This window comes from Cryptomeria japonica, unplaced genomic scaffold (genome assembly GCF_030272615.1).
Source record: "Cryptomeria japonica unplaced genomic scaffold, Sugi_1.0 HiC_scaffold_446, whole genome shotgun sequence".
Lineage (NCBI taxonomy): Eukaryota > Viridiplantae > Streptophyta > Pinopsida > Cupressales > Cupressaceae > Cryptomeria > Cryptomeria japonica.
In genome coordinates this window covers 41124-67899 of record NW_026729266.1, presented here as the reverse complement: position 1 = coordinate 67899, position 26776 = coordinate 41124, and the positions used below count along the sequence as shown (strand labels likewise).

At 33.4% G+C, this 26776-nt stretch overlaps 1 pseudogene; it reads right to left on the bottom strand.

The window, feature by feature from the left end:
* Positions 1–1742: 1742 nt before the first annotated feature.
* Positions 1743–21454, bottom strand: LOC131871706 (cucumisin-like; annotated as a pseudogene).
* Positions 21455–26776: the final 5322 nt, after the last annotated feature.

The window sequence follows — 26776 nt, the reverse complement described above, 5'->3', positions numbered from 1 at the left end:
GCTTACTTGCTTTCTAGGTTAGATTGCATTTTGCTTCATTCCTCTCTCTCAATTACAACAAAGGAATAGAAAACCTAAGAGGTAATCCACCAATCTCTCTTTCTCATAAGAAGTAGTCAATGTGTGTTACCTCCCTAGGCTCTTTCATATTCCATGAGTGTGTATGAGAGTGGGATTAGGGTTTCCATACTTAGTCTCACTCTTTCCCCTACATGGATTCATCTCTATCTACCCTTGGAAATCATCTTAAACTATGAGCAGTCTTTATAGTAAGGGATAAAATTCTAACATATCATAATTGAAAATTTTATGACACTTATATTTATTGGTAGCATACTAGTTCACAAATTTTTTTAACTGGCTACAATTTTCTTCTATTTTCATTTTGTTGGAGATTGCAATCCCCACTATTCCATCTAGATCTATCCTCTTCATATTGTTACCCTCTTTATGTTTTTCCTTGATGAGGAAAAGGATACATTAGCACGAACAGATAGACCCATTGGCATGAATAGAAAGATACATTGGCTTGAATAGACAAATAGAGCTACATTGGTATAATTAGATTTTGGTTTCTCATGTTACTTATGGTTGTAGTGTATGTGCAGAGCCATCTTGACAATCACAGGTTCTCTTGCTACTTTGGGCTTCACAGTTGGATCAAGTTGTATGGTTTTCTTGTATTTCCATGGGATATTATGCTTGATTACATATGTTTTAATATGTTTTGAAAAGCACATTGATATGTGTTGTCGCCATCTCTCTTAAGTCGATGTCGTACATTTTGTGCATTGATAATAATGTTTTATAGAGCGTTAAGTTCTTGCACTGATAATGATTATATTTATACTTTATAGTGTTGGCATGACACTCATTTGATGACTCGACATATGATGATTTCGTACTATAGATTATCACCGATATGTTGTTGTGTTGACTAGGCACATAACGATGACTTGGAAATCATTTCTTAAATGAAGTGTTTTTGTTAGAGTATTCGGGTATTTACTTGATTAACTAAACATTATTTGTTTAATTATTTAAGTTCCCTTTATCTCTTTTACACTTAAGCTAACTTTAGGTGCATATAATTAATTATTTTAATTAATTATTATGTGCAAACCTAGGTTTTTTCTTTTAGGGTTTCTTGACCTATTAAAGGTTGAGTTCGTTCTTTTCATTGTAAGAATCACATTACATATTTTTCTGAATATTGAGCTCTCTCTTTTTGAGCATATTCTTTGTGTATTTGTTTTTCTATATTTGCTTCCTTGCTTCTCCTTGTAATAGGTTTTTCAGCTTGCAGAGATTATTTGGGCTCCTATGGTGTTGTATTTTCTCAACTCCTATATCATATCAGAGCTTCAGATCTGTAGCTACCTGCTCTTTTTTTGAGAATTTTTGCATTGAAAGCAGATCTGGGGTTTTAGGAATTTTTTTATGTACCTAGGATTTGACCCTTTTTTCTGAGCAATTTGGGCCTAAACGGACCTCACCATCATGCTCAGAAGGCTCGAAAACCCCTATGGTCATATAAAAGTCGACCTATTTTGGTTCCTGAGCCTCTGGGAGTATTTTTTCTTAGATCGAGGCCGTACGACCTTGGCACACAAATCAAGAAAAAAATCAGAAAAAAATTTGCCTTTTTATGGCATGCAAGCCAAAATTTGATTTTTTGAAAAAAAAAAAATCAAAAAATCAAAAAAGGTGATTGTAGTTTTTTTTTTTTTAAAAGACCCCTATCAGTGTCGGCCTCCGGCTTCCCTTGCCCCACGCTCAGCCCCGACTGCCACCCGCAGTGCCCTCCACTCCCTGCATCGCTCAATTCCCCGGTCGTGCTCAGCCCTGGCCGCCGCCTGCTCCCCGGCCGCCACTTGCAGCCCGCCGCCCCAACAGCCCCTGCCCGACAGGCCAGCCTTTTTTTTTTTTTTTTTTTTCCGGTCGACCACCGCCCAGCCACCAGGGTGCCACCTGGCCGCCACCCACTGGCCACCGGACCACCGAAGAGCCACCAGGCCTCCTTTTTTGGCCTTTTTCAGGGGGGGTTTGGTTTTTTGGCTCTATCTTGGGCATATGGAGTCGTTTTTTCAAAAACGAATAGGCGTCGGAAAGATGGTTCCGAGGCCGACCTCATGGTGTTGGTAAATGTTTCCAATTTTGTTGTTTGACTTTATTTTTTTTCCAGTCAAAGTGAGGTCTAGTTTTTGCACTCCAAGAGCCATAGAATGAGCATCCGAACTCCATTTTTCAAAAATTTTATATTTTTGGAAAGCATGTGCTGTGTACTTTCCAACCATCTAAGTTTTATTTATAGATTCTGATCCATACATATTTTATTCATTTTATTTCTTTTCAGCACTCTGGTAGATATCATGGTTGTTTCAGGTCCTGGGATCTCTTCTCTAAGTAGGATGTCTCTATTTTGGTTCATGTTTCTATTTCTAGTCTTCTTATTATTGTAGCTTGTATTTATGCAAACACACTGAGATAAAGTGCCATCATGCATTGTTTACTTGGGATCCTGCACATCTTGTGCCTTGTTGTACATGCACTATTGATAAAGTGCCATGAGGGGGTTGATTTTTGCCTATTGTTTGCCATCTTCCTTTGTCCAGTGAGTGTTTCTTCCACGACATTCACCTCATGATGTGTGTCAAGTGAGTGTTCCTTCCATGACACCCTGTACTTTTCTTAGCACCTTTGATGTTCCTGGTTCTTCGTCATGCAGTTCTTGTTGGTTGTTCTTTTCAGTGTACTTGTCCCTCTCCCTCTTCTGCATTATGGGGAGGTTTATCCTGTTGGTTCTAATGCTTACGTGGTTCAATTGATCAGCTCTTTAGGCTTTGGTGTCTCATGCCATCTGTATCTTCGAGTTTAGTTGTTTGCCTTTGTTTTCCATCTGATTCAAGTAGTGCCATTTGAGGGCACTCATGCAGATTACAGTCTTCTCTACCTTGTCATGTTCTATTTCAGTGGAGGTTCTCTAGATCAACGGTTATTTTTCGACAGAGTTTGCAGGTTCTTCATGCTTCAGTGGTATTCTTTTCCATCTCTTTTTGGAGTAGAGTTTTGTTCCCGTGGGTTTCTCTATTTCTCCAATTCATAGAGATTTCATTGTATTTGGGTACCTGATCAAGCCTTGTTGTCAGGACCCATCTTTATTGCTTTCAGTAGCTGTTCTAGGTTTTAGCTTCTCCCTAAGTCTAGCTTAAGGGGGGGTGTTAGAGTATTCGGGTATTTACTTGATTAATTATACATTATTTGTTTAATTATTTAAGTTCCCTTTATCTCTTTTACACTTAAGCTAACTTTAGGTGCATATAATTAATTATTTTAATTAATTATTATGTGCAAACCTAGGTTTTCCCTTTTAGTGTTTCTCGACCTATTAAAGGTTGAGTTCCTTCTTTTCATTATAAGAATCACATTACATATTTTTGTGAATATTGAGCTCTCTCTTTTTTAGCATATTCTCTGTGTATTTGTTTTTTTGTATTTGCTTCCTTGCTTCTCCTTGTAACAGGTTTTTCAGCTTGCAGAGATCATTTGGGCTCTTGTGGTGCTGTATTTTCTCAACTCCTATAGTTTTGATTCACTTACGGACTTGAAATGACAATTTATTTTTGTTTGGGGCTTGGTTTATAAGGTTTAGGGCAAAAATAAAAGATTCGTTTTGTTGAATGATGAAAACCTATATGCAGTGCCACCATGGGAGTTTTTGTGGTAGTTACAGGCAGATTGGTTGGAAGAATCTGCATGTGGGTTTAGTGTATGTCAGGTTATTTGCTATGTAGATTTGAATGGAGACATTATTGGTCGCATTTGATGAAGTTGTTTCCAGATTATCAGGGATTTTTTCCAGGTTTTTCGATTCACCATTTTTCAGGTATTATCATTCTCATTTTTTTATTGGCTTAGAGTTTTGCATGAAGATAAAAGAAAAATGAAAAGGAAATATTGTTTAATATCATTTTGATAGAAAAAATCGAAAGAAAGTTTTATGGCGTTCGAGCCAAAAATAAAGGGGAAATGTTCATTTCAGATTGGTTACGATTACTTTTTGTAAAAAGAAAAATGAAAGAGGGTTTTTTTATTCTATTGTTCAAAAGTGAAAATAACATTATCCCTTTGTATTTTTTACAGTTCAGTTAATTTTGGTTATCCGAAAATGATTTTGCAAAAAAATTTAATTTGTTAAAAAAAAAAAAATTATTTATTTTTCTGCCAATTATGTGTATTATTGAGACCCTAACTAGGGTTTAAGTATCCTATTTCGAGGTTATTTTCTAAAGCTTTTGTGTTGGCATCTCTGTTATTTAAACAAAAAGACTTAGACAGTACCGTGGTTGGGATTTATAGCAGAGATAAAAAGGGTTTCATGAAGAATATTGTTATATATACATGGGATGCATACCTCTGGTTTTCACAATAGGGTTGTAACATGCACATATGATATATTACTCTGGTTTTCATGATAGAGTTATAACACTATTTCATATAGTGGATATTGAAATTGATATTATTGAAAAAAACTTAAATTTGTATTCAATGGTGGTTTTAGGACTACAAAGGAAATGCAGTTGTAAGATCATTGGTGAGTACACACTCAGACTTTGCAGTTGTTAAAATAATTGTTTTGAGGTGTTGAGTTGAACTCCACCATTCTAATCAGTTGAGGATTGAGCTGGAATAAAGAAAGTAGGTTCGAGTGGCTTTTTATACCCCATGAGGGTTTTTCCACTCAAGAATACTTGGTGTTATGTGTTGTCATCTCTTTGATTATCTTTTGTGTGCATTCTTTGTCAAGCTCTGATACTTAAATCGTGCATGTTACTATTCATTCAGTTGAATCTATTATACAAAAGCTATTTGGTTCAACTACCATTTTTAGGAATTAGTTCTCCTTGAAATATTGTATTGCAGAGAATAAAAAGATTGTTTAAGAAAATTCAGTTGAACAATCTTATATATTCTTTTGAAGTGGATTAAACAGTTGGGCAAAACAGTTCAATTGCATTCATCTGTCAAAATTGTTCCAATTTTTCATTGTGGTAAAAACCCTAAGTTCTAATCAAGTTTTAATCATTAATCTTGATGTGTAAATTTTTGTCACTCTGATTCACCCCCCTCCCCCTCCCTCTTAGAGTGAATCCACTTCCAACAAGTAAGCATAGGGTCCTGCATTAGGTATTTCCTTGGATTGATCCTGGTCTTGGAAATCATTCATTATGTCACATGTTCAAGAGGGGTCTTCTATCACTAGAGGTCCATTATTTGATGGAAATGATTATGTGTTCTGGAAAATTAGAATGGAAACATATTTGATTTCCATAGATCGTGATGTCTAGAATATTGTTTGTAGTAAGTACACAGTACTTGCTACTATACCTATAGATCCTGATGGGAAAAAGCAATATGAAATGAGGGTAAGTGCACCAAGATGGTGAACAAAAAGGGAGGTATAAGTGGCCAGTTCTTTTTTTTTTTTCTAAAAACAGGTAAACCTGAACTTCAAAGAGATATTCGAAGGTCACACACTCAAAATTAGGAGCTGAGAAAATAATAATAATTGTAGTACTCTAAATATAGTTTCTAAACTACTAAAGTTTTTTAAACTTAGATAAGATTAAGAGGGTCAAACCTCTCTTGCATGAAAAACTATTCCTGATTTTTTCTGAAAAACATAACATAGCTGTTTTCATGCGCAGCATAAAATATATAGTTAGATTTAGTATTTTAAAAAACACTTGGGTAGGATGATAGGTAATATTGAGATATACAAGTTGTGTATTTTTTTTGTTATTTTTTGTTGAGTTTTTTTTTTTATGATTTTTTTAACTGACCGCATCCTGAAACTTTGGTACTTGTTTGTGCACTGGGCATCACTTGTATCAAAATAATCGAAAATGAAAATGTTTTTAAAAAAATTGTATAGAATCTAGTGTGGAATAATAATATGTAATTTATTTTGATTTTGGTCAAGTATATCAAAATTTATTAAAAAAATGGTAGACGCATGTCTGTGAGGATTGTTAGGGCACTAGTAAGGAAAATTAAAGTTTACTATGCTAATGTTGTCTAAAAATAGAAAAAATTATATGGTCAAAAAGATGAGAACACGTGTGAGATTGTGGTGGTAATTTTAGAGATACCCACTTAATCATTTGTAAACCTGATGATGATGAAGTTGAGAAATCATGTTGAAAGATGACAAAATGTGTAAAGGGAAAAAAATGGAGGGAAAATGGGCTTGCAAGCCTTAGGGTCATTTTCCAACCCTCTTACCAAGCCAAAACCTGCATGGGTTCTGATGTGCAAGATAACCCGCTTGGGTTTTAAAAAACAAAAGGTACCATTCATAGTTCTACATAACCCGTACGGGTTATGTAGAACTAAAACCATCATTTTGAATTTCACAAAACCCATACGGATTTTGAAAAACATCATTTTGAGTTTCACAAAACTCATAGGGTTATGAAAAACCATTATTTTGATTTTCACAAAACCCATACGGGTTATGAAGACATCCAAATGTTTGCTCGTAAACTTAGCATATACTACACACCACTTGATTTTGGTAGACACCACTTTAGGAGAGCAGTAGGAGTCTCTGAAAATCTTTTTTTCCTTTCTTTCTAGATTCACCAAACCACATAAGGCAGAGTGAGGTCCCATAGAAAATTGATAGATTTGTTTAGGGAAAGGCATCTCCAACTAGTGAAACACTCTTGAATAGAGGCAGGAAAGACCTAATTCAGGTTCCAAAGCTGGAAAATTTGTGAGCAAATAGAATAGGAGAAGAGACAATGGATAGCTAAATGGTTAACATTCTCTTCCTCATTTTGGTAGAGGTAGCACCTATTAAGTAGATGGAAGCCTCTTTTGCAAAGATTATCAGTGGTGAGGACTTTATTCTGTAAAAGGATCCAAAAAAATATATTGATCTTGGGAGTGAGACCACTAATCCAGGCTTTAGACTAGCAAGGGGAGATTGAGATATCAACAGAACAATAGAGGCCACTGAATAACTACCAGAGGAGGTTCCTGCCCAAACGATTTTATCTTCAAGCAGAGGGTCAATCAAGACAGAATTAAGAAGAACCATAATAGGGTTGAGGGCTGGGTCTATGGAGCTCAGGTTCACCCAGTGATTATCCCTCTAGTAAACTGCCACCTTGATACCAAATCTGGCCTTGCACTTAGAGATAAAGGGAGAGAAACAAACCTTATTGGAGAGGGGGTACTCCAACAACCAAGAATCCTCCCAAAAATTGACTTTTATGCCATTACAAATAGTCCATCTTTTACCTAATCCAACGACCATTTTAGTTTGGGAAACATTGTTCCAAATAGCAAAACCAGTAGGGGCATCATAGGAATTTAAAAATTCTGAAAGATGTATTTGAGGTTGCATATATTTGGCTTGCTAGATTGAGTTCCATTTGCTAGTTTTTCCAAACAATCTCTAGATTTTTTTGGCACGAAGGGCTTTATTAATGGTTTTAATGTTTCTCAGACCAAGGCCACCCAATTTTTTAGGTCTACAAACTTTGTCCTAGGCTATCAGAGATATCCTTTTCCTCTCCTCAACCCCTGACTAGAGGAAGGAATTTTGAATTTTTTCAATAGCATCAGCAAATTCAGTTGGAATTCTAAAAAGACTTAAAGCATACATAGGAGGACTATGGAGGGAAGATTTTAATAATTGGATTTTCTCAGCTTGGCTTAGAAGGGCCCCTTTCCAACCAACTATTTTTTTGTGGAATCTATCCACTAAGCTACTTCAAAACGTCTCAGGGGGCTTTCTTCATAGAGGGAGACCAAAATAGATAGAGGGGAGCAAGCTGATTTGACAATCTAAAATTCTAGCAATTCTTCCTTGCCTATCTTCAGGAGTGTTGAGGAAAAAGAGGGATATTTTCATCTAGTTAATCAGTTGACCCATGGCTTTGCAATAGTTAACCAGAGCCAATTTCAGGGTTCTGGCTTCCTTGATAGTAGATACACCCATCGACACCGTGTCATCAACAAATTCTTGATGGGAACGGATCCTGTCAGCTGACGATGGTCAGGCACCTTTCAGCTGACCTTTAGAAACAAGTTTATTGATATATATGCCCAGTGTTTTAGCCAAGATAACAAACAAAATAGGAGATATAGGATCCCATTATTTGAGACCCCTTGAAGACTTGAAGAAGGGGGTAGGAGATCCATTGAGAATAACTGATAGTGAGGGAGTAGAGATCAGTTGGAAGATCATCTCAATCACTCTCTCACCAAATCTAAAAGCTTTGAGGATACTAAGAAAAAAGAACCAATCCATCCAATCATAAGCCTTCGACATGTCAAGTTTCATCAGGAAACATTGGTTTTTAGATACTTCCAGGGAGTGAATAACCTCATGGACTGATATGATGGAATCCAAAATCTGCCTATTAGGAATGAATCTGGACTGTTGGAGAGAACTAATATCTGAATGAAAGGGGAGAAATCTAAGGGTGAGAACCTTAGATATGATCTTGTAAAAGGAATTGCACAGACTAATTGGTTTGAAAAGTTCCAAAGAGTCAGCTTTTGGGGTCTTAGGGATAAGGACCAAAACTGTGGTATTTTTTTTTTCAAAAGCATCTTAGAACCAAAGAATTCTTTAACACCCTTAACAATGTCCTCACTGATGATATACCAAAATGACTGAAAGAAGAACATCAGGAAACCATCCGGGCTAGGGGATTTATTACCTTCAAAGGAAAAGACAACATGCTTAATCTCAGCATTAGAAGGGATAGGAGAGAAAATTATTTTGGTCTTCCCCAATCATGTTCAGGATAGTAGCAAGGAATAAACATTGGGTGCTTTATTCCAGATTACAATCTGCTGACAATAGAGAAGAGAAGTACGATCTAGTTTCCTTTTTTATTTCATCTTCCTCAAAGGACAAAGTCCCCCCTATGAACATTTTAGATATTCTATTGGTCGTCTTATGTTTCATGGAAGTCATATGAAAGAATCTTGTATTCTTATCACCTCCCTTGAGCCATAGAGAACGGGAACGCTACTTCCAGAATATCTCTTCTTTTTTACTGATATCATGATATTTAGATACTATTTGATTCTCATAATTAATGGAGACCTCACTATACCCATTAGCTTGGATTTTGGCCTGAATATCCTTAAGATCAAGTTGGATTGCAGATTTAGAGGCAAAAATGTCACCAAAAACTTCCTTATTCCATCTCTTAACCTTGTCCTTAACATTCCTTAACTTTTTGGCCACCCGGAACATGGCAGATCCCTCTACTGAAATGCTCAACCAATCTTTGATATCTTTCTCAAGCTTGGGGTGGCTCATCCATATTTTTTCAAATCTAAAGGGGAAATGTCTCCTCCCAGAGATGGGGTCTACAACAAAAGAAATTGGATAGTGGTCCGAGCCAATACGAGGAAGCGTATTTAAGGAACAGGTGCAACTATTGAACCAATCATTAGAGATAAGGGCCCTGTCAAGTCACACTTGGATCAGATCAAAGTCAATTCTTCTATTAGTCCAGGTAAAATTAGCACCCTACAGATCCACATCATGAAGCACCTGATTATCAATGAAATTCATCAAGTCCATCCTATTATCAAGCTAAGAAGGAATTCCCCCAAATTTCTCATTCTCCTTGAGCAGAGTGTTAAAGTCTCCCATCACCAGCCAACCTTTGGAGTTGAACTAAGATATGATAGAATCTAACTTTTTCCAAAATCTACATCTTTCTAATTTAGAATTCGGGGCATAGATATTAGATAAAAGTCAAGTAGTCCCATCTTTAATGTGATGAAATCTAACAAACATCATATTATTGTCAAGCCAAACAAGATTTCCTTGGACGTGCTGAAGGTTCCAAAAGAGAGAAATACCTCCAGATGAACCATCCGAGCTACCCCCAAAAACCTCATAGTTCTTAAACACTTTTATTTTTTCCACATTATGCTTAGGCATTTTAGTTTTTTGAATAAAAAAAATATCAGGTTTATGATCCCTGACTAAGTTCCTGAGTATTTCCTATTAATGCAGACCATTGAGTCCCTGAATGTTTCATGAAATGATCTTCATATTCATTTAAAAGAGCATACCTCATGGATGGTCAACTGGGTACCATCCGCTATATTCCTGTTGGCTTCCAGCATTGCTAGATTTGAACCTACATCAGCTTTGGTCCTCCCCCTAGTTTTCACAAGAGTAGTTTGGGGTGTAGATTTGGGGCCTTTTTTCCCTGTCTACTTTTTCTCTATACAATCATTGATCTTCATTTCATCACCCACAAGGTTCTGGGCAGGATCTTTTTACAAAGCGTCAGGTTTTCCTTCATCATCTACCCATTTAGAGATAATATTGAGAAGAGAAGTTGCCAGTGACAAAATAAAAGTGGATTTAACATACTCATTCTGGGATTTAGAAGATGAGTTTGCATCAAGAATATTGCATTGTTGGGCATCTATAAAGCTAGGATAAAGCTCCTCATTATTCTATTCCTTGTGAACAAAGTTCGAGTCCTCCTCCACATTGTTAGCATGCAGAACAACATGGATTTTACCTTCCTCCAGGTCTTCATCCTTCTTCTCATCACAGTTAGGGCTAGGATTTTTTCCTTCGTCAGATCTGGCCTGGTCGCCTTTGAGATCTTCCTTCTTAGATTCCTCAATACAAGCCTTATTATCATTTTCCTTTTGAACAAAGGTGTCAGGAACAATGGCATTTTGGATCTATGTTTCCTTCTTGTTGGTATTTTTAGCTTTCCACTACAACCTCTTATCTTTTTTAGTTGATTCTTATTTGATCTCACAATTACCTAATTATTTTAATATAATTAACAAATAATATTTAATTTATTATTTGTCGATTCCTTCTTTATATTTCTAAAGTACAAGTATAAGTAGAACCACTTTTTAATAGATATCACATGTTCTTTATTATTCGTTTAAAAATAAATTCTTTTGTTTAATTTCTATAAATGATAATTTTTTTGTTTGATGCCACTTGAAATGCCCATCATAATTAAATCCCTTTAAAACTTAGGTATAATATGATTTTCTAAAATCTTTTAAGATACATTTACATTATATTTATAGAAATATTCTTTTTAGTCTCATAATTCTAGAATAAAATGTTACAAAGATGTATTCATAATACATTTTACTAAAAATAGAATGGTGACATATATAATAGAAATGCGTATTTATTATTTTATTTTAAGAGTGTATACCCATTTTTATTATGCATTCTATACAATAAACAAGCACCCAAGATGGTTGGGCTTTTCTATTAGGTGTATTGAGTTGAAGCTATGACAACTACAATGTGAGAAGCATATTTTTTGTAGTAAGGTACTCATAGAATCTATGAGTACCTATTCATTAGGAATTGCTTCTAAACTTGTATGATTAAAATAAAAATTAATGTAATTCATAGTTGTTATTTTACTTCTAGTTATGTTTTAATGATGCTTTATGTAGAAATTTGTTTCAAATGATCAACATGCACTAGTTTGAATTAAATCACAGTATACTCTTCACACAATTAAATAGTTTAATTGAACAAAAAAATATTATAAAATAAGAGTGTGTTGCACAATATTTGATCCTTGGGGTATGCACAATCTCTTCCCTTTAAACAAAAAAATGTCCTGAATAAATACTCTAATGATGAAGTTTTATCCTTTTCCATCAGACTCTTCCATGTAACCCATGCATATTTTAAATTAGCATCTTCTTCACATAGCTCCCATATAGAATCAAAAAACCAATATTAACTCTCATTTTAGTTAGTAGTGAACATTTTAGACTTAATGCATTAGCCTAGTGGGTTAGATTGGTCAACTTTGCATCTTTCTAATTTAACTTACCTTGTATATTTTTGAATAATAATGCATTATGGTTATTATACAACATGAAATCCTTAGGTAGAAAATAGTGTTTTCATTTCTTAGGTGCCTATACAATTACACAAAATTCTTGATTTTTCATTGAGTATTTTCTTTTTGCCTCATTAAACTTCTCACTAAAGTAGGACATTATACTTGCATCTTGAATTAGTACTCCTTCAATTTTAGCCCCACTTGCATCACAATCTACTTGAATCACTATTTCAAAATGAAATAGTGAAAAGGTTGACTTATAATTTTTTCAACAAATAAAAGCATCTTTGTTAGAGCTGTTTAAGAAAACTCTTTCCTGTTATCTGCATAAATTCCACTAAAATATGTGATGAGACTCCTATAGAACCTTACTAATCCATGAAAGCTTCTTTCTTCAAACATACTCCTTGATGAAGGCCAATCCATGATTACTTTGACCTTTTCTAGATCCATTTTTTGTCCAATTTAAAAATAACGAATCGCAAGTAAATTAAATTTTGTCTAATAAAACTATAGTTCTTCAAATTTTTTAAGAAATTTTACACTTTAAACCTCTAGAATATTTCTCTAACTTGTTGTTGCAATTTTTCTTTTATTTTACTAAAAAAATATAATTATTGCAAACTTACCCAAAAAAGGCTTCAACACTTTGTTCATTAATCTTATGAAGTTGTTGGGTGCATTGCCAATCCAAATGGTATCACCAACTATTTGTACAAACATTATTTTTTCCTAAAGGATGTCTATTATTAATCCCTCTTTCTCAATCGTATTTGATGGCACCCACTCTTCAAATCATTTTTTTTGTGAAGTAATTGGCTCCACTCAAACAATCCATTACATGAACCAATTATGACCAGTAAACCATGTATTTCACTATTATTTTATTTGAAGACCTCAAATTTGTACAAATCCATCATTCCTCATCCTTTTTGTTTGTCATTACTATTGGAACAACAAATGGATTGGGACTTTTATTGATCATACCATTATCTCACAAATATTGCACTTTCCTATTAATTTCCTCATTCTCCATTAAAGTCATTCTATATAATTATTAATCTCGTAAAATCACATCATGAATTAAATCTTCTTAACTAATTATACTCTTGATAGGTAGCAATCAATCAAGTAACCTCTTCATCAATATATCTACATAGTCTTTCAAAATTTCTTAAATTTATTTTGGTAACTCCCTATTCTTCTTTGTTGTCATAATTACTGTTAGTCTAAGAATTAAAGCATATTATATTCTCTGTTTCTTCAATTCCTTCAATAATTTATTTTAAAAAACCAAATGATTCTTGGGGTTGTTTTCAACTTCTTCTTTCTAATCAACTAGTGGATTCAAAAATGCACTGCTTTCCATAATTATACATTTTGTATGTAATTTTTTTACCATTATGAACAACGTGTCTATCAAATTGCCAAGGTCTACCTAAAATAATTTAACATGCATCCATTATAATTAAATCACACAAATTGTCTCCCTTATAAATATCATTTTAAAAATCTATAAAAATTGCTCATTTATCACCAACTGATATTCATTTTGTAGCTAGGAAACTCTATATGGACTAGGATGTTTCATCCTCTTCAACTTTAGCCTTTTGACAATTTATTCAAACATAATTACATTAGTACTACTAGCCACTATGACCTTAAAAAATGTTCAACCTAAATTACACCTTGTTCAAATCAAATTCCATATTTAGAATGGCTCTTATTTTCCTTCTCTAGATTTAAAACAATTCATCATAGAATCAAAGAATCTCCATCTTTGGGATCTTCTCCATGATTTGGTGAAGCCACATTTTTATTTTCCTTGTGCCACATTGATTCCTACCTCTTTTATTTTTCCACCACTCATTATATTTGAGGATATTCAAATGAGTTATACATAGCCTCTCTGAATTGAAAACATGTACCAGTGAATCCTCTTCCTCTGCCTCTTCCAAAGTATCCTTTACCATGAGAATAATTTCCTCTCCCCCAGGATAATCTTGTATTCCATTATTATCCTTAGTGTTTGTTTGTAAAGTGATGGATTATCCTTGTTTGTTTTGATATCCCTTACCATTGTTTGATTACCCTCTTCCTCATACAAATTTGCCTCTAAATCTAGATTTTTTAAGCAATCTTTTCCTTTGGTTTCAAGGAAGATTAGTATGCTTCTTCCACCCTTGTTATTCAAACCATGATTATTTTATCTTGAATAGAATAATGCAAAATATTAACATATCTCAAAATCTCCTCAACATCATTGTGTACATGTTCTACTTAGATACTTAATTTATAAAACTCTTTAGTGTACTATTGCACAGTCTTTTTTTACTTCAAAATTTGTAAATATTTGAACAAGTTAATTTGATAATATACGTGAAGAAAATTTTCTTTCAATTTTGTCATTATTATTTCTTATGATTTTATTTTCTCTTTAATTTTCTATTTACTTTCAATCTACACATGATCCCTTGATAAATATGTGTTTCCCTATAGTTTCTTGTAAGAAAAATTCACCTTTTGGGGATCTTTAATCAATAAAAAATTAAAATATTTATCCATATTTGGTTTCAATCAATAATTTCTTATACATTTAAAATTCTATTATAAATTTGAGGATTTGACCTTGGTTTACTACTATTTTTTTATATTTCCCATAAAAATCTCGTCTCTGGTTCATTTTCATCATCATCTTTTATGTTAATTTCTAATGATTCAACTTCATTTTCATCTCACTATTATATACTACATGTACTCCTCTTCTCTATGCTACTTCTATTGTAGCCAGTCTTGCTACAATTCCTCTCATCATCTCTAGTATTGCCCTACCACTAGCTTATGCTACTTCTCTTTGCCGACAATCTTTGTGTGCCATCTTCCATGAATCTTCCATATTTGAAGGTGTTTTTTCCTTCCCTATCACCCACAAAAATTTTTTAGAGATTCCTTCTCTTGACACAAGTGCTACACGCTACTCGAGTTAAACACTTGATGGAGTCCAAATTTAGGATTTTTACCAAACTACCAAATTAAGTAGCTTAAAAAACTTATCCATCAAATTTCAATCTAGTAAAATATTTTTTTTTATGCTTAATTATCAACATATCACTTTAAATTGGTATTTTATATAAATAGAAAAATATTTTATTAATATATTTTCTAATAGATGACATAACAGTTTTGAATTTAAATCCTCTTCATTTACTATGCACAATCTCTCCTTTCTTCTTTTTATTTTATTTTTCACTATCCTCCTTGGCCTCATTCCTTTCTATTCCCCCTCTTCCTTTTATTTATATTTCAAAAAAATCACGCCTCTTTGTTAACATGAACCTCCTTAATATGCTACTACTAAACTCAATAATTTCTTAGATATATTGTCAAATAATTTGTTGCTACCATATTTTACAGTCGTGCCCTCTACCTATTAAAATTTCTAATGCCATTTTCTCTTCCTTTTCATTTATTTTAAAGTGTTTTGAAAATTACAAAGAATTCCACATGGTTTGCTACTCTCCCACCTCAAATTAAAATTTTGAGAACTCGAAATATCAATTTAAAGTACTGACTAAATTCAAATTTCTAGAGTCAAATTTTAAGAAAATAGGACACATTCCAATGTGATCCCTTAAGGCTATATGTCTTCCTAAGCCAAACTTCAAAAATAAGAAAACTAGATAAAACTAAAAAAATCCAAATTTGTGAGTAAGATTTTTCTATAATTGCATAGTAACAATAAATCTTCTCCCTAATATATCTATAATTGCATTGTCCATTGTGTTAATCTTTATCCATAATTGCCTATAATTTTATTGGTGATCATACCACACTTTTCCCTTGATTTGCTATAATTTTATTGGCCATCATACTACCCTTTGAACTTAGTTTCTTATAAATATTTTTGTGATTATACCACCTATTGCCTTTAACAATACATAATTTTGTTGGTAATTGTACCACTCATTGCTCTAAATTAATGATAATGGTAGGGTCAATGCCATAGAATTCAAAAACAAATTAAAGTAAGAAGGTAGCCAATTTAATCATTATTTTAGAAAAAAACAAAAAAAATTCAAATAACAAGCAGTTATAGTAGATTAAAAGTTCCCTCTATATGTACCCAAGAATTGGATTAGATGGTGCAACAATCATATGTTATTGTAACAATTAAAAATCTATTTTAGGTAATATATGTATATAAAAATAATATAAGATTTGGCTGAAAGCATATGCTACATAACACATTCTATTACCATTTTTGAGATACTTAGAAGGAATTTGTTTCTAATTTGTACTTAAAAAATTCTCTAGGTAGGTTGTGTCTCATCCATTCCCATAATTGAGCTGTTTCAATGGGAGCAATGGGTGCATACATAACAAAAATATGAAAAGACCTCCTTTGTATATAAAAGTAGGCCAAACATAGATGGCATTGGGTCCATACAAAAAGATACAATGGATGCACAAGTCCATAGGGCAAGGCCAAGAATTTCCCTACCACAAACTTCATTGTGGTTAGTTTAGAAGAATTAGGCTTCTTTCCAAATAGTATTTAGAGTAATTTTCCAAATGATATTATTAATTTTATCTTCTTGTAACATAAATATATAAGCTATTATAGAAGATAAGATTGTTTGAATTGATATCTATAGAATGCCATGGATAACCCACTCACATTTTAAGATTGAATGTAGCACTTTATTGAGAAGAGCAGATTAGAACATCCTCATCAAAGGGGACTGGAATAAACTAATAATATGACTTAGTATCCATGAAGAGATTAGTCTTGTATGAGTGTTAATAGGATCTAAAACAACAATTATTGATTGGCTAGGAAGTATTGTCAACACAGGGTTCTCACTCTTCTGTCAAACTATCCTCATCTACATGTCTTACCTACCCTCACCATTCTCTCCTTCACCTTGCTCTCTTTATTGCAAAACAATTATAGTAGTGATCAAGTTTTATATAATATTATTTCATTTACAATTATGCTTGTTTATACAAGCAATAACACGAGACCAATATAAGTTATTTTCTACCACTAACATGAAAATGATACAAGTTCATTTCAAGCATGCACACTATAAATTGTTTATGAAAAGCTAAATATACAAGTTAGCAGTTCATTAATTTAGAACCCATAGCTACATTAGGAACCAACTATAAAATACCAATTATAACAACTTAAAATTCTCTATTAAATATCATTTTAAGATATCCTATATTAAATATCAATTTAAAATATTCTATATTAAATATCCTTTTAAGATTTGATCTTGAATAGCCGTAGGGAAAACAAACCTTCTAATCCATCAAACTAAACCTCTTCTAACACTTCTTCAAAATATTCTGAAATAGAGTCTTGTTTTAATATAATATGAACCATTCAATTGCGTCGAGAGCACTCTGATAATTCCATTCTAAATGGTCCACGTTGACCATTGAGACAAATTTCTGGCGATTTTTTAGTTGGGAAATATCGTCACAACATAAGTAAAAGCAAAACGACAACTATGAATTACACCAAGGACATTTACTTTTGGTTTTAATGGCATTATCTTTGAAGTGATGCCGAATGAATAGGTACTTGTAGAGGCTATGGTTATCTTATGGTTATCTTACTGTTTCGCATTATAATAGATAGACAAGAATGGGGCTTCTCACACTGTAATTGCCATAGCTCCAAGTCAATGCACCTGATAGTAAAGTGTAATCATCTGGTGCAACTTCACTTTTAATTTTCAGGTTATATGATACTTTCTGGCTAGAGGATGTGAAATATAGTGTATCTGGTTCTACTGTCACGTTCATTCCAAAGGGTGCATCTATTTTGGCTTCGTAAGTACATTTTGCAGGTCCTACATTTGTAACTATTCTTGGAAATTGTGCAAAAACAGGCTCACTTGCGTTGCCAATAACCATTATGGAAGGATAATTAAGGTCCCATACTCCATTTTTTGATAAATTTGAAGGACAACTGATAAATTCTCCTGTCAGCAAACGTAAAGATGTTTTATCGTATCCTTGGCTGCATAGCATATTGATATAGGAATTTACATCAGCATCATATACAAGCCCCGGATTGATGGCCTTGAGGGGATTAATTTGCCCTGCACCATATCCTAATTCTCCATCTTGATAGCCATCTAATGTTGGATTCAATGTAAATGCTACATCACAAACTAAACTGTCAGTATAGATAAGAAAAATAAATGAATGTATACAATTTTTGGGTTGTGGAATGGATAGCCACCTGTAGTCATGAGAGCGGATTTGATAGCAGCAGGAGACCAGTCAGGATGAAATGACTTGACATAGGCAGCTGCTCCTGTTGCATGAGGGCATGCCATGGATGTTCCAGATACTATGTTAAAATCCACTGCCCTTTTGTCCAAAGGATTCTGGCTCACTATTGCAGCTTTTGACCAAGCAGCTAAAATATCTACACCTGGTGCACTGATGTCAGGCTGTCAAGGACAAATGAGATGATTAAATTTGTCTAGTAGTTAATTCAGATCAGTACAGGTCCTATGGAAATGAAATTTCAAATTCATATCACATATATGTTTTATTCATACCTTTAGAAGGTCTAGTGTAATTCGGCTGGGACCTCTAGATGAGAATGAAGCTACTATAGGTGCAGGTAAATTATTCCGAGCCACACTTTTTGCTATACTTGCAACAGGAGACCTGATGAAATATACGAAATGAAAACATAAATCATCTCTTAGAGCATGGAGAATCATGATTTTAACTAAATACTGACATACTCACTACAAATAAGGTTTTATTATGAATTTTCATTTTGTTACTAAACTATCCATGTCAGAGCGTTTTGAAACTATTAAAAGAAAAAAAATTAATTTCAGCCTTTATTATTGTACCATAAATATAACTTTTCTAAATATCAAGATTTGTTTGATTTTTTTTATATTGATTTTGAATTGGGGTTCAAACTTATTAATCAATTTTGGATTTAATTAATAACCACTGGATAACCTAAAATGGGCGAATACGGCTAGGCACTAGAACAAACACTACAGTCCTAACCATCTGCATCTAGGATCCTCCTAAAGTGAAGCGATCTTAGAATCAACGTGGCATACTCTAAAGGCAGCTTACTAATTCACAAATCTTTTACTGATCACAGTTAGAGATAAATCGTATAAGAAAGTTATTATATTTAGATGATCTTTGTATGAATAATGCACTAAACCACCCTAAGCCTGTAAAATCTTTCTAAACATAAAATGGCTCAACCACCCTAAGCCTTCGTAATAGAAGCTTTTAAAGGGACTCACTCAGACACATCTTTTCTTTAGGCTGAGCACGAGACTACACAGGCTGCAGCCAGTTGTTAAATACCAACTCCCCATCAGCTAATAAAGATATTTTTGCGAGATCAATACGTAAATATTAATGAGGTTTCATAAATCTATTGGGTTTTGGTCTATCGGCATACTACTTTTGGCTTAAAGATGTTCTTAATTTATTTAGTTGAAGTCCTAGGATGACTTTCTAGTCCATCAAGCGCAACCTTATGATGACAAAAGTGATTTATTATTATCTATGCATCGTACCTTGTAGAATTGATGTAAGATCTGATAGCCTCTCCCTGTTCAGTTGATATAACTGTGGTAGGAACCATGAACGAGAAAGCTGTATCATTGAAGTAATCATACATTATTATGGCACCTGCCCCTCCAGAGACATACACTCCGCCATCCGGCTGATTACTGCCATCTTTTAAGTTGCAAAGCACTATTTTTCCTTGAACTAAGCTGCGATCCAGGGAATAGAACCCGCAACCACTGACCAGTTCACATTCATACAAATGGAGAGATTTGAGTTCAAGAAAATAAGAAAACTTAATTTAACAAACTAATTTTTTATCAATTCATGTGATGTAGTATGTATTTCACCTCGAGTCCTGTGAAGAAAACCCCCCAGAAACATTAGCAGCATCTCCTCCATATACTAAAGGATACCAAGGCTGTTCCATTGTGAATGTGTTTATAGCATGCCCCTACGTAACCATTAAACTCAGCACATTAGAACTTTGCTCACTTAATATCAGTTGAACACAATGATATTTGGTTTACCTAGAAAGATATTTGATTTCCCAGAACAAGTTGTGATTTGAATTGGCGATCGATGGTGCTTGCAGCCACTGTCAGAGACCATGGGGAATAATTGCAAACAGATCCCTCAAGGGCATCGTTACATGCAGCATTTGATGTTAAGATTCCTCTCTTCATTGAATGGAATGCTCCTATTGCAATGCTATCTTCAAAGCAGTCAAGTGGGTAATACATGGATAAACCATGCCCAATTGAGACAGAGATGACATCCACACCATCATAGATTGCATCATCAAACGCTGCAAGGAGATCTACATCGCTTCAAGAATCTAACCAACAAACCTTGTATACAGCAATCCTTGCGCCAGGTAATCCTCCACGTACGTCTCCTTGGGCTAATCCCATAAGGCTGGCATTTCTGACAATGCTTCCAGCAGCTGTGGAGGAGGTGTGTGTTCCATGGCCAGATGCATCTCTTGGAGAGAGGAACTCGCCAGCTGGTAGTGGAGATCTAAAGCCTTTATAATAAAAGCGTGCACCTATTATTTTCCTAGGAAACAGTTAAATTCAGTTGTCAGCATGGCAAAATCTCAAAAGAATTATTGTCTACAGTGTTACTGCACGGATGAGAGTACTTATTGCAGGCTTTGAAGTCGGGCGTTGTTTGGCAAACACCCCTCCATTTTGGGGGAATGGGACCCAATCCAGTGTCATCGAAACTTTCAGATTCCGGCCATACCCCTACAGTCAAATTGATCTAAATTGGTTTAGAGATTTTTTCAGAATAAATATGTAACGCTAATGTGAGATATATACGCAACCATTTTACTATCTATTCTATAGCACCAATGAAGATTCTATTGTTATTTTTATACCCGTATCTAGAACGCCAACAATTACGTCATTTTGATATTCCAAATGATTGGTTTGCTGAGATAGAGGGAATCCCACAAAATCCCATGATCTACTTGTCAAGAGTTCAATCTTTCTGTTTTCAAACACTAAAATTACACCCACTGTATCTATAATTCACAAACAAGCATGGCATGGGTCAATATTGAAACATGTCTACTGCACACAAACTATATTTATGAAACAAACTATTATATGTCCACCATTATATTATCCCTACCGCATTCTAATAATTCTTACAATTGTTTTTTGTTAAGTACAGCGGCAATCTTACTTGAGAGATGTTGGGCATGAGATGAAGAAAGACAAGCCACAAATCCGTTAAAGCTCTTCCAATAACTATGAACCAAAGATTCCCGTGCTGCCTCATGGCTTAACAGGCATATTGAAAAAATAAAATTTAGAAGAATAGTTCTTCTTTAGAACAACAGAGTGGACATACAAGAGGAAATAATTATGTAATAACCTTCCAAGTAGAGTGTAAAGCAATGAAAGGTGGGATGCAGTCGCTGATGTTAGGGAGTAATCTTGTATATCTGGGGGTGGAATATCACCCATATACACTATGTAAACCAGATTTGGCAAGAAAAAAAAGTTCAGTCAGTAAAACATTTTTGAGGGGTAACATGTCAAAAAGAGGGAGATGAAGATATTACCTTTACATTCAAGTATTGAGAAGTAGCTGTGGAGACAAGGATAAGGAGAAAAATCAAGGGAAACGCAAGATGGGTTATCACTGTGCCTGCCATGAAGAGGTCTCAAAATGCAATGAAAGAGGCCATCTATTATGAACTCTCGTTTGTAATATATAAGTAAAACATTGTCTTGCACCACGTTACTCCGAGGCGTTTCACAGAAAACAATGGAAAGCAATAATCGAAAACAATAATAGAATGCGGTATTTGCCGTTGTCTTCTTAATACAAACAAGTTTTGAGAAGGCGCCAAGGCTGAAATCATCGATTGAATCGTCGGTCCAAGGTCGTTTGAATTTATACCCACATTTGTCGCATTCCTAATATTATCAACCACACACAAATGGCCCGAATTTAAACTGAATTTCAATTTAAGAAAGGGAAACTATTATAAACAAACGATTACCACTGAAAGCAAAGCACCATATCCTGATTTCAAATTCGATGATTACTATGGAAAAATATGTTTAGTTTTTGGGAAGAATTAATATATGAACTCTAAGTGAGAGAAGGAGAGGACCATAATCTGATTTCGAATTCGATGATTATTGAAAAAAGAGGTGTTAAGTAGTTTTTGGGATGAATTAAGAGGAGAATTAACAGAGGTTTTAAATTCTTGTATACAGACAAGAATATATTTAGTAAATAAGTAAAGAGTAATTATATGAAATATCAGTACAAAAGTTTGAAAAAGTTATATGTTGTATTAAAAAATTTGATCAAAGGTGAATGCAAGTGCTCTTTGGGAGGTAAAAGGTCATCTTCCATCTTCGGCTCTGAGTGCTTCTGCAATTGCTCAAGGATCTTAGATTGGTTTCCTTTGTCGCTCTTGGTGCTCTTTGTCCTCTTCATTACTCTGATTCTTGCAATATCCGATTGTTTGATTGGATGTCTTCTTTTTGGTTTGAAATGGTTTCTATTATATGGACTTAGGTTCTTGCTTCTTACCGTTTTATTTTAATTAATATTATTTATTTTCATATTTTTTTGATATCAATTGCTATTATATTGGTTTGATAGAATTGCTTTTGGTGGTGAGAAGTCATTAATGAGCATAGGCTAGTGTGCCACTCCCTCATACTTCTCGGAAGATTATGGAGGCTTTGAGTGATGGGTTATTGAAAGACGAATTAAATGGGAGCAATTAGGAATTGAATGTTGATTTCCCGCTACTTGAAGTCCCTATTGTTGACTCTGTGAGTCCAAAGCCATCAAACAGGGAGGCTCTTTGGTCTTTGTGTTAGCGCAAGTAACCAATTTTTTTCTATTGTTTAACAAAGCTCTTTTTATCCATCCTATGGATGATCATCGTTGCTTTATTCCCATGAATGAAAAAGCTAATGTTGCTTATTTTAATGTAAGTTAACAAAGGTCAATAATTTTATTTATGTCTTTTTCTTTGTTCTAAGCTTTCACATAAGCTTTATTTATTGTTATTTCATTAATTTGTGATTAATGAAATAGTTTTCTTTTTTTTTTCTTCTCAATTTTTCTTTTGTTAATTTGTAAGTTCTTTTCTTATTTTTTTCATCTAGATCATACTATCTTATGTAGGTTCTTAAAATTTAACATGGTATCAAACCTTACGGGAGCTAGAAAGAATGGAATTTATAGTCTTTTCTACTTTCACACCATACAATCATTTCCAATGGAATCAAAAGATTCTGCTTCAACTCAAAAGTAGAGACTTGTATCGTATAGTCATGGCAACAAACATTGAACCAAATTCTGCAATTAAAAAATCCAAATATTTTTACTACATGAATGAGGCTTTCAGTCTCCTATGCTTATCCATGTGGCTAGAATTGTTGTTTCATGTCGATGCTTGCACATCTGTAAACAAGGTTTGGATTATGTTGGAGACTATTTTTTGAAAGCAAGATGAGATGCAGGGTCACATACTTAAAAATAAGCTCAACTCATTAGATCCAAGCAATTTTAAAAATCTTGAAAACTTCTTCACAAAGTTAAAGACTTAATTAATTGAACTAAAAGGATACTAAATTGACAAATTCACGCAAGAAAATCAATTAATTCTTACAATTTTGTCAAAATTGGATCTAAAATATCTTGTATTTGTCTTCACTTTTTACATAGCCAAGCTTACAACAAGAGCAACTTGGAAGATACCCACACTTGATGCTTTTATTGAGGCTCTAATTCATGAGTAGGATAAGCTCATAAGGATTTGTACCTTGAAAAACTCTAAAGATAATGCACTTCTTGTGCATGCAAGTGGGAAGAACAATTTGAAATCCAATCAGAAATCCAAAGGCAAAGGAAAGAAGGAACTAGATCCTAAAAATGGAGCCAATCTCAAAAATCTAAATGAATGTACTAGATGGAAGGAAAAGAAGGACAAAAATGGAAAATCAAAGTGTAGCTATTGCAACTGTGGTTACCGTCTAGAATCACCATGCATGAAGAAGATCATTGATCTCATGTTGCAGACACTTTAGTAGAATAATATAGGTAACTTCATTCAAAAAAGTGCCAATAAAAAGAAGGAAGAAGAAGCACCAAAGAGGTAATGCACATACATTAATTTTTATTGATTTTTCTCCATATGCATGGATCATAGACTTTGGAGATTGACAGGACATGCTAACCACAAAAGATTCTCCTTCATCTTTAAAACCATATGAAGGTACTCATATTCTCATGAGAGATAACTCTCTAGTAGAGGAAACTAGACAAAGAAGGGTAGAGCTTAGAACTAGTAGTTTTGAGAATTACCTACACATTCCAAAGCTTTCTATCAATCCTTTTTTTCATATTGAATGATGTATTGTAGCACCAGAAGGAGAGTTGAATTCACCCCAAATTTAATGAGCATATTTGACATGAAAGACAAATCCAAAATTGCTATTGGTAAGGTTGATTATCAATCTCATCTGTACACTTTTATGGCTTTGTTGCTAAATCAAATTATACTTTACTACTAACACATGTAAATGAAGAAAATAGAATTTGGCATGAAAGATATGGTCATTTAAACTTTATATACATGGAAAAACTTAGAAAACAAGGATGGTAAAAGGCTTTCGTGCCATTGAAAGAACCATTGAAAGGATTATTGCCATATACCTCATAATGATCAACTTAGAAGAATTATGAGTTTAGAACCATATTTCCTTTCAATATATATAATAAATTTGCAAAAAAAATCAATAACTTGATCCTTACCATGAAGAAAAGAGATCCGAGTTCATAATCATCACCAAATGTTAGTGCATACCATGATTTGAATGGAGGTATTCTTTGTGGGTCCCAAAAAGGTTACAATGAATGAGGTGCAGCTAAAGTGCCCTCCATGGTTAACCTTGTAGAAAGGGATCCTAACACATCTTACCAAAACATGCATCAAAGTGCATACAAATCTACATGGTATAATACCATATTAGAATTTTTGCATCAAGAAAATATTGTTAGCATGTCATGCCAATCATTGAAATCAAATACTCATTAAGGCAATATTTTGAGAGGACGCATAATACTTGAATAAATTATAATTTAGCATAAATTTAAATTTATATTTATATCATTACAAAATACTGAACCAAAGAGGTTAGTTGGAAAGGAAAAAAATACCCCCTTTGCTTAAACAAGAGTGAAATATTATACCTTTCTATTTAAAATATCTTTTTCGCTATTTTATAAATTTTGAATTAAAACTAGATATATATTTTTAAAACTCACATTGAAAAAATGTGTATATGAAATTATGATGATTAAAATTAAAAAACCTTTATTTAAATGACTTTAAATGACACACCCTTAATTTAAGAATCTTTTAAATATAAATTATATTGTTTTAGTTTTAAAAACTTCAAAATGTAATTTTCAAAAAAAATAAAACATAACATGTTAAATAAATACAAATGAATGAAAATTGAAAGAATTTAAAGAATTTTTATTTTAAAAAATCTAATTACAAATTTTATTTTCAAAGCTTAAAAAAATAACTTGAAAGTTAAATTTTAAGATTATAAAAAGTACTTTAAAAGAGAAATTACTTTAAATAGCTTTATTTGATGAGAAATAAATTAAAAAAAAAACATTTATAACATGAAAATAAAACTCTAACTTTTAATAAATTTAGTTGAAATTACATGAAACTTCATTTTAAAACTTTATTCTAATACACGACTCTACCAAAATCAAGGAAGACTTGATGGAATAGGGGAGTAGATAACAAACAAAGCATAACAAAATAGGGCAATCAAAATACAAAATGAAAGCCAAATCTTTATTCATTGGTTATAGATTGGTTACAAGTGCCTCTTTTTATGGAGGTCTTTAAATATTTCGGGAAGCTGGAGATAGTTGGAAGAAACATATAGAATCTTGCATCTAAAATAATGTTTTTTAGAATGCAAATCCAACTGAAGATCTACTTGAATCCTTGTCTTTAATGTTGTAGATATGCTTGCAAACTGATGATAAGAGCTGACTACATGGTTGGGGTAGTTGAGATTACTATCTCTAACACTCCCCCTTAATCACAACTACCATAAATGTTGCGACATTCACAAATTTATTTTCTCTAGACTATTGTCTTCTTGTGTCCCTTTCCAAATCAATTATTTAGACTTTGAAATCTTTCCTTTAAACCATTTCCAACTCTTAATAATGATACCATTCATTTGGATTCTCTCCCTACCACAACAATCTCAAATATTCAAAATATCAACCGGGAACTTTCTATATCTTCACAATCTGTAAATGTCTTGCTAGACAATAATTTATTTTTACTGAAAACACTTGTTATTTTTTTTTAACATCCAAACCTTTCATGACTTCTATTAGTCTTCACATATGAACATTTGTACAACCTTTTGAACATACTTGTAAGCTCTTCCCAACCAGATCCATAGGTCCATCCACAATCCATTTTTATACAAGCTGTCATAGGTTCATGTTCTTCCATTCTTTGTTCCAACACATTTTTTTAGAATGATTTCTTAAACCACAAATTTTGCAAGGATGTAGATCCCAACACATGTCTTTAATGTGACTTTCTTTGTTGCAAGAGAACACTGGATTTATTTCTTTTTTTGGTGATTTGTTTAAACATATATCATGTTGAACATCAATTCACCTTTTTCTATATCCAAGCCCTTCATATTTTGGCATCTCTATTGGTTGAATGAGCTCTTTGATTCCTTTTTCATGTTTTCCCAATC